Source organism: Lathyrus oleraceus, chromosome 1, assembly GCF_024323335.1.
Source record: "Lathyrus oleraceus cultivar Zhongwan6 chromosome 1, CAAS_Psat_ZW6_1.0, whole genome shotgun sequence".
In the NCBI taxonomy this organism is placed as follows: Eukaryota; Viridiplantae; Streptophyta; class Magnoliopsida; order Fabales; family Fabaceae; genus Lathyrus; species Lathyrus oleraceus.
In genome coordinates, this window is record NC_066579.1 from 302,839,923 (window position 1) to 302,847,389 (window position 7,467).

Here is a 7,467-nt window from a genome sequence, read left to right on the forward strand (position 1 = left end):
CAAGTAATAGATAGTGTCGCAACCTGAAAATGGAATGCGAAAAAAAACAACCAGCGAAGAAAGATAGGATAGTTGCCACCGTGCGTTATTTATCCCAAAGGAGGGAAAGGAAACGCTCGAAGTAAACCTGGAAAAAGGAAAGGACAAGACGGGGTCTCGCAACAAAATCTTGGGTTCGGGAGTTGATTATGCGAAGGGAAGGTATTAGCACCCCTACGCATCCGTAGTACTCTACGGGATCCACTTTTGTAGTTCTTGTCTAAAGGGTGTGGGTTTATCTAATGTGTTATTTACTAAAAAAAAGGGGTCAAAAGAAAATGACTCGCACGGATGTCGCATCCACTGCATACGTATCTCATCTGAATATGAGAATCAGAGTCTTCATAGTTTGGCTACCTAGGGGTTAAGGGTAATTGTGCTCGCTAAGACATCGCGTCTTATGCCTACGTATCTCATCTGGAATTAGAATCAGAGCAAGCCGTAGTTCGGCTAACTACGGGGTTATGGATTGGGTTTTGGACGAACGACGTTACTACGCAATCTACCGGATGCTCGACCTTTGGAGACTTACTCGCCTGTAGTAGAAGGAGTTAACGTGTTGCTTTGGGTTTTAGGGTTTGGGGGATGCTCATGCAAAAAGGAAGTCCTTGACGAAGGAACCTGTAAAAAAAACACACAAAAACATTGCCTCCTATCGAGGTCTTCCAGCTAGGAAAGCAGTAAAATGCGGGAAAAATATAAAAGTACCACACGGATAAAGATCCGAAGTAACAGGAATTAACGGAACAAGGAAACCCTGAGATCCTCCCAAGCTAACACCATCAAAGAAAGTGAGTCAGTACAGGTAATCGGAATGAAATCTCCAGGCGGTATCCCACAAATAAAGTGGAACACCAGGCAAGCTATCCCTGCAAGAGTATGTGAGCCCTCACAAAAACTCAAAAAAGGGTTAGTGAAACACGATAAGCATTTTTTTCATGGATAACAGTATGGTTTCAGAAACCTCAAACCCTGTGGCATACACTTTAGAAATTAAACGATTAAGCATTCAAGGCATTATTTATACATTCATACATAATTATAAACCCGTGGGCAAAAACCTAATGAAATTAATCCATCATACCTCATACATTCAGATGATCCAAATTAAGAGCATAAAGGTAATGGGAATAAGGGCAAACCTGATTGGAGAGCTTAATTGAAATTGAGTTGCACCCGTGAGGTTTACAAAACAATCTTTAGGGTTTATGTGAGGCAGAGGTGATTCTGTGCAGTTGAGTTCCCTTCAGGGTTTGGAGGCTGCTCTGAGTTCTCTGTCAGGTTTCTCTCCAGGTTTTGTCCAGGGTTTTGTTCCAAGGAAACCTCAGAGTATTTTGCTTCTCTTCCTTTTTCTGTCTGTTCTCTCTCTTTTATAACCTGATTTTCATGGCTTTGTGGGCTCAAATGAGAGAGGTCCAAGTCCAAGATTTTTCTATTATATATTTATTTATTTATTTAATTAATTAATTAATTAATTTTTTTTTAAATTTTTTTTTAAATTTTTTTTTTATTTTTGTTTTTTTTATCGTTATCCGTTTTCTTTTTTTTTTCGTTTATCGTTTTTTTTTTCGTTTTTCATTTTTTTTTTCGTTTTTTGTTATTTTTTTTCGTTTTTCGTTTTTTTTTAAAAGTTTCTTGGATCTGATTCTGATTGACATGATGAAATGCAATATGAAATGTTAAATGACCTAAAAATGAATGCATGAATAAGGAGGACAAATTTTGGGGTGTTACAGATATCATACTCTTTCTTTCCTGATTCGTCATGCTGACCAAGGACACAACCCATTGAGTCTTCAAGAACAGTCAGATACATAATCAATGGTCTCCCTTCAACAGGCGGAGACAGAATCGGAGGCTCAGACAAATATTCTTTAATGCGGTCAAAAGCTTTTTGCCAATCCTCGGTCCAGTCATGAGACTGATCTTTTCGGAGGAGCTTGAATATTGGCGCACATGTGGCGGTCATGTGGGATATGAATCTAGAAATGTAATTCAAGCGACCAAGAAAACATCGAACTTGCTTCTCAGTTTTGGGCGTAGGCATCTCTTGTATTGCTTTGACCTTTGTAGGATCAACCTCAATGCCTCTTTCACTAACGATAAAGCCCAATAGCTTGCCGGAACGGACTCCAAATGTACACTTGTTGGGATTCAGCCGAAGCTTATACTTCCTCAAACGCTGAAAAAGCTTCAACAAGTGCTCTACATGCTCAACTTCCGTTCTTGACTTAGCAATCATATCATCAACATACACTTCGATCTCCTTATGCATCATATCATGAAACAAGGTAGTCATAGCTCGTTGATACGTGGCTCCGGCGTTCTTCAGATCGAAGGGCATCACTCGATAATAGAATGTTCCCTAAGGTGTGATGAATGTTGTCTTTTCCATATCCTCGGGTGCCATTTTGATTTGATTATATCCGGAAAATCCGTCCATAAATGAGAAGACCTTGAATTTAGCTGTATTATCTACCAACATATCAATATGTGGTAGAGGAAAATCATCTTTCAGACTAGCTTCATTCAAGTCTCTATAGTCCACGCACATTCGGACTTTTCCATCTTTCTTAGGCACATGCACAATATTCGCCACCCATTGAGGATATGTAGAAGTCACTAGAAACCCTGCATTAATTTGCTTCTGAACTTCCTCCTTGATTTTTACTGCCATATCAGGATGAGTTCTTTTGAGCTTCTGCTTCACAGGCACGCACTCAGGCTTCAAAGGTAGGAAATGTTGCACAATATCTGTATCTAGACCAGGCATGTATTCATATGACCAGGCAAAGACGTCGACATATTCTCGTAGCAATTTAATCAACCCCTTCTTAACAGATTCTTCTAGGAGTGCCCTAATCTTTACTTCTCGCACACAATCTTCAGACCCCAAGTTGACTGTCTCCAGATTCTCAAGATGCGGCTGAATGATCTTCTCTTCATGCTCAAGTAGATGGGTAATCTCGTCAGGAATCTCTTCAACATCATCTTCTTCTGCCTCAATTACAGGGAATTCAAAGTTGGGAGATGGTGTTGGATCATTATGTTCAATGGGTTTGATTAACCTGCATAATGATTTTGGATATAAAAGAAGCTTTAGAATTCAACCAAGGCAAATCATTATGAAGATGAAAAGATTGATTTTATTCTTATTTTTAGGGTTTTATGTGATCACCAATTTCATGCAAAAGCAGAAAGGGAAAATAATTGGAAAAACAAACATTTATCATGAATTTATTGAATGAAAACATCATCGTATTTATGTGCCAACAATGTCATCACTTCTCCTTTTGGCATGGGAGAAGGGTTTTTAAACACAATGAACATTACTTTGACTTATGGATAACTGTTGGAATATCCACAGCGACCCAATTATTGCAGATCCCTCCAGTGATAATGAAATTGCCGGAATCCTCTTCATCTTCTTCCAAGATGGCAGCAGCCTCTTCGTCTTGACCAGTGTGGATGAAACCTCCACTCTTGAACAAACCTTACTCATTGAAAACCCCAGAAGAATAGCCTATGCCAGCCCGGGACTTGTTGTCTTCCAACTTGATCATTTGCCCCAAACCGGCAGTTGCACCATGCTCAATGGCCAACTTTACATCTTTGTAGGAAGCAAATTAAGGAGTTTTCTTCTCAATAGGTTCAGCAATAGATAAAGCTTAGAACGGAGTTCCAACTTCATCCTCAACATTTATGTAAGAGAAGGAAGACAAATGGCTAACCAGGAGAGCCTTTTCTCCCCCTACCACCACCAGCTTCTTATTCTTTATAAACTTCAGTTTCTAGTGTAGGGTGGATGTCACGGCGCCAGGATCGTGAATCCATGGTCTGCCTAAGAGACAGCTATACGATGGGTGAATATCCATAACCTGGAAGGTAATTTGGAAATCACTTGGTCTGATTTTGACCGGGAGATCAACCTCTCCAATCACAGCTTTGCGAGACCCATCGAAAGCCTTCACAACTACTCCACTTTGCCTCATGGGAGGCCCTTGATATGATAACTTCGCAAGAGTGGTCTTCGGCAATACATTCAATGATGACCCAGTGTCCACCAACACATTGGACATGGCGTCATCTTTGCAGCTCATAGATATATGTAATGCCAAGTTATGGTCTCTTCCCTCCTCGGGGAGATCAACGTCACAAAAACTCAAATTGTTACAAGCGGTGATGTTTGCAACAATACTGTCGAATCGTTTTATAGTGACGTCGTGATCCACATACACCATATCCAACACCTTCTGCAGAGCTTCTCGGTGTGGTTTTGAATTCAAAAGCAATGATAACACAGATATTTTGGATGGCGTTTGTAGAAGCTGATCTACAACGTTGTACTCGCTTCTTTTGATGAGCCTCAACATCTCATCACAATCTTCTCTCGTATTTCCACTCGGGCCAGCAGAAGCCTGAGTTTTCAATATAGAGGAGGGCTTATCAACAAGTGCCAGATTCGGAGTGCTCACAGTATTCCCAATCGGGCGTTCAACAAAATCAGCATCAACACCTCCTCGAGCGTCAGCTGGGGGTTTCAACGGTGCTGAAAATACACGACCGCTACGGGTCAAACCACTGACGTCAACAATATTAACGACGGAAGAAGAGGGCAGGGACACCTCTTTCCCATTTTCTACTACTACAACATTGTAGCGATAAGGGACTGCTTTTTCGGAGGAGTACGGTACAGGGCCGACTGGCTTGATAACGAGAGTAGGAGAAGCCTTCTTTTTGCTGCCATCATACTTGATGACAACAGGCTCAGGTATCCGGAATACCGGAGAAATTACGTTGAATTCGAGAGCATCTTCGTCAACATTTCTGTTTTGAAGGATCTCAATGACTCCTTCGTCCAACATCTCTTGAACATCTTTGTGCACCTGACGACACCCTCTCTGATTAATAGAACAGACTCGACATCTTTCGTGGTCGTGCTCATAATGGCTGTAATCACACAGCAAGCGATGCATCTCAACCAGCGATTGTCGGATATGACTGACATATTTGACTTTGTATTTGCCAAGGCAGCCCTGGACCATATTGACAGATTTCCCATGCTCGAGCAATGGGTTCTTCTTCACATTCAGACCTACATCCTCGAAAAACAAAATCCCACTTCTCACAAGGTCTTTCACCTTGGTCTTCAAGGGATAACAATTCTCCACGTCATGTCCAGGAGCACCGGAATGATACAAACAATGAAGCTCAGGCTTGTACCACCACTAGGGGTTAGCAGGTACAGCGGGAGGGTCTCTCGGAGTGATCAACTTTCTATCGATCAAAGATGGATAGAGTTCAGCATAAGTCATTGGAATGGGATCAAAAGTGACCCTCTTCCTCTCGTAGCTGGTGTTGGCATTGTTCTTATTGTTTCGAGGCTGGTAGGCCTGCTGTTGTGGACGCTGTTGTTGTTGCTGATATTGCTGAGATGGTTGTTGTTGATAATGTTGAGCTTCCCTGAAAACAGGTGCTATATGAGCCACCTGATGCTGGTTATTGACTGGGCGAGCAATCTTCCTCTTCACAGAGGGTCTTCTCTTGACATGGGAAGACACAGCATGTGCCTCTCCCTCCTTCTTCTTTGCAAAGCTTCCATATCTCTTTGCTGAAGAGCCTTCCTCTCGAGTCAAACGTCCTTCACGGACCCCCTTTTCCAGTCTCATTCCCATATTCACCATCTCGGTGAAGTCTGAGGGAGCACTGGATATCATTCTCTCGTAGTAAAATGAACTCAAGGTCTTCAAAAAGATCTTGGTCATCTCTTTCTCCTCTAGGGGTGGCACTATCTGAGCTGCCAATTTGCGCCATCTCTGGGCGTATTCTTTGAAGGTCTCTTTCTCTTTCTGGGACATTGCCCTCAACTGGTCCCTATCAGGAGCCATATCCACATTGTATTTATATTGCTTGACGAAGGCCTCACCAAGATCGTTGAAAGAGCGGATGTTCAAACTTTCCAAACCCATGTACCACCGGACAGCGACACCGGAAAGACTGTCCTGGAAATAATGGATGAGCAGTTGGTCATTATCAGTTTGGGTCGACATCTGGCGAGCGTACATCACAAGATGGCTGAGACGGCATGTATTTCCTTTATACTTCTCAAAGTCAGGTACTTTGAATTTAATAGGGATCTTCACGTTGGGCACGAGGCACAACTCCGCAGCACTTTTACCAAAGAGGTCCTTCCCCCTCAAAGTCTTCAGTTCCTTGCGAAGCTCAAGGAATTGATCTTTCATGTCATCCATCTTCTCATAAACGTCTGGGCCCTCAGATGGCTCAGAATGGTAGATGGTGTCTTCAACTCTTGGTAAGGCGTGCACAACGGGAGGTGGCACTGAAATGACCGGGCTAGATGCCGGCAAAGAAGCAAGAGTAGGAGCAAAACCTTCTGGCATGAAATTGGCAGGCATTCCCCACGGGAACCCGGCTGGCATAGATGGTGCAAAGTGGGCTGTTGCAGCAGGCACAGTAGAAGTTACGATTTATGAAAAGACCGTCCTTTGGGGAAGAGTTGCAGGTGTTGGAGAAGACTGGCTCTGAGCGGCCAAAAATGACTCCATCAGGGCAGTCAGTCTGGCTACTTCCTCTTTCAGCTCGCGGTTCTCTTGTTCCAAATGATCCATCAGTCTTGCATAGTTGGCTCTAGTGTAGTACCGGTGAGTCAGCTTGTCTTCAAAATAAATGAAGAACACAGAGTTAGACCATAGGACAAGAAGCCTGGAGCAAAACCTGCTTATGCACATGATGCATGCAATGCTTGTGCATATGATTTGTTTTTATTTCAGAGGAACTTTAGAGTTCTATTTGCAAATTTTGGGAAATATTACACTTTTATCACATATGGAAACATCTTATCAATAATATCTGGAAAATATTTTTTTACACCAAAGAAGTACAACATTGGTAACCAAATACAAGAGAAAAGGAAAATAATCATCCTATGGATCCCTAGAAACAATCATCTAAAGCTCGGGACACAGGAAGATAAGATGCACGAAGCCTCTTCACCTCCTCCTCATAGGCTGCCTCCATATCTGCCTTCTCCTTGGAGAGTCGATCGTACTTCCTCTTCCAAAACCTAGAGGACTGAGGGAGTAGAGAAGTCCATGCATCATTAGGATCATCAATAACCTGATGCTCGAGAAACTCAATCAAAGCATCCTTCTCCTTAATCTGTTGAAACAACTCCTCTCGTTCACAGATCCAAGCACGTGAGCGATCTTCATCTCTCATCTCCTCTACTCCTTGGTCAGGGAGGGTTGAAGGCCCAACCGCAACCAAAGGTGTAGGTCTCGGATACTCGTAAGGCATGAGGTACTCAGAAGCTCTCCTCCTAACCCAAGCAGTGTAAGGCTCCAAAGCGACACAGTTCTTTGGACCTAACTCCTTCCTTTCTTTCCTGTGAATCTTGCGCCAAGCGCG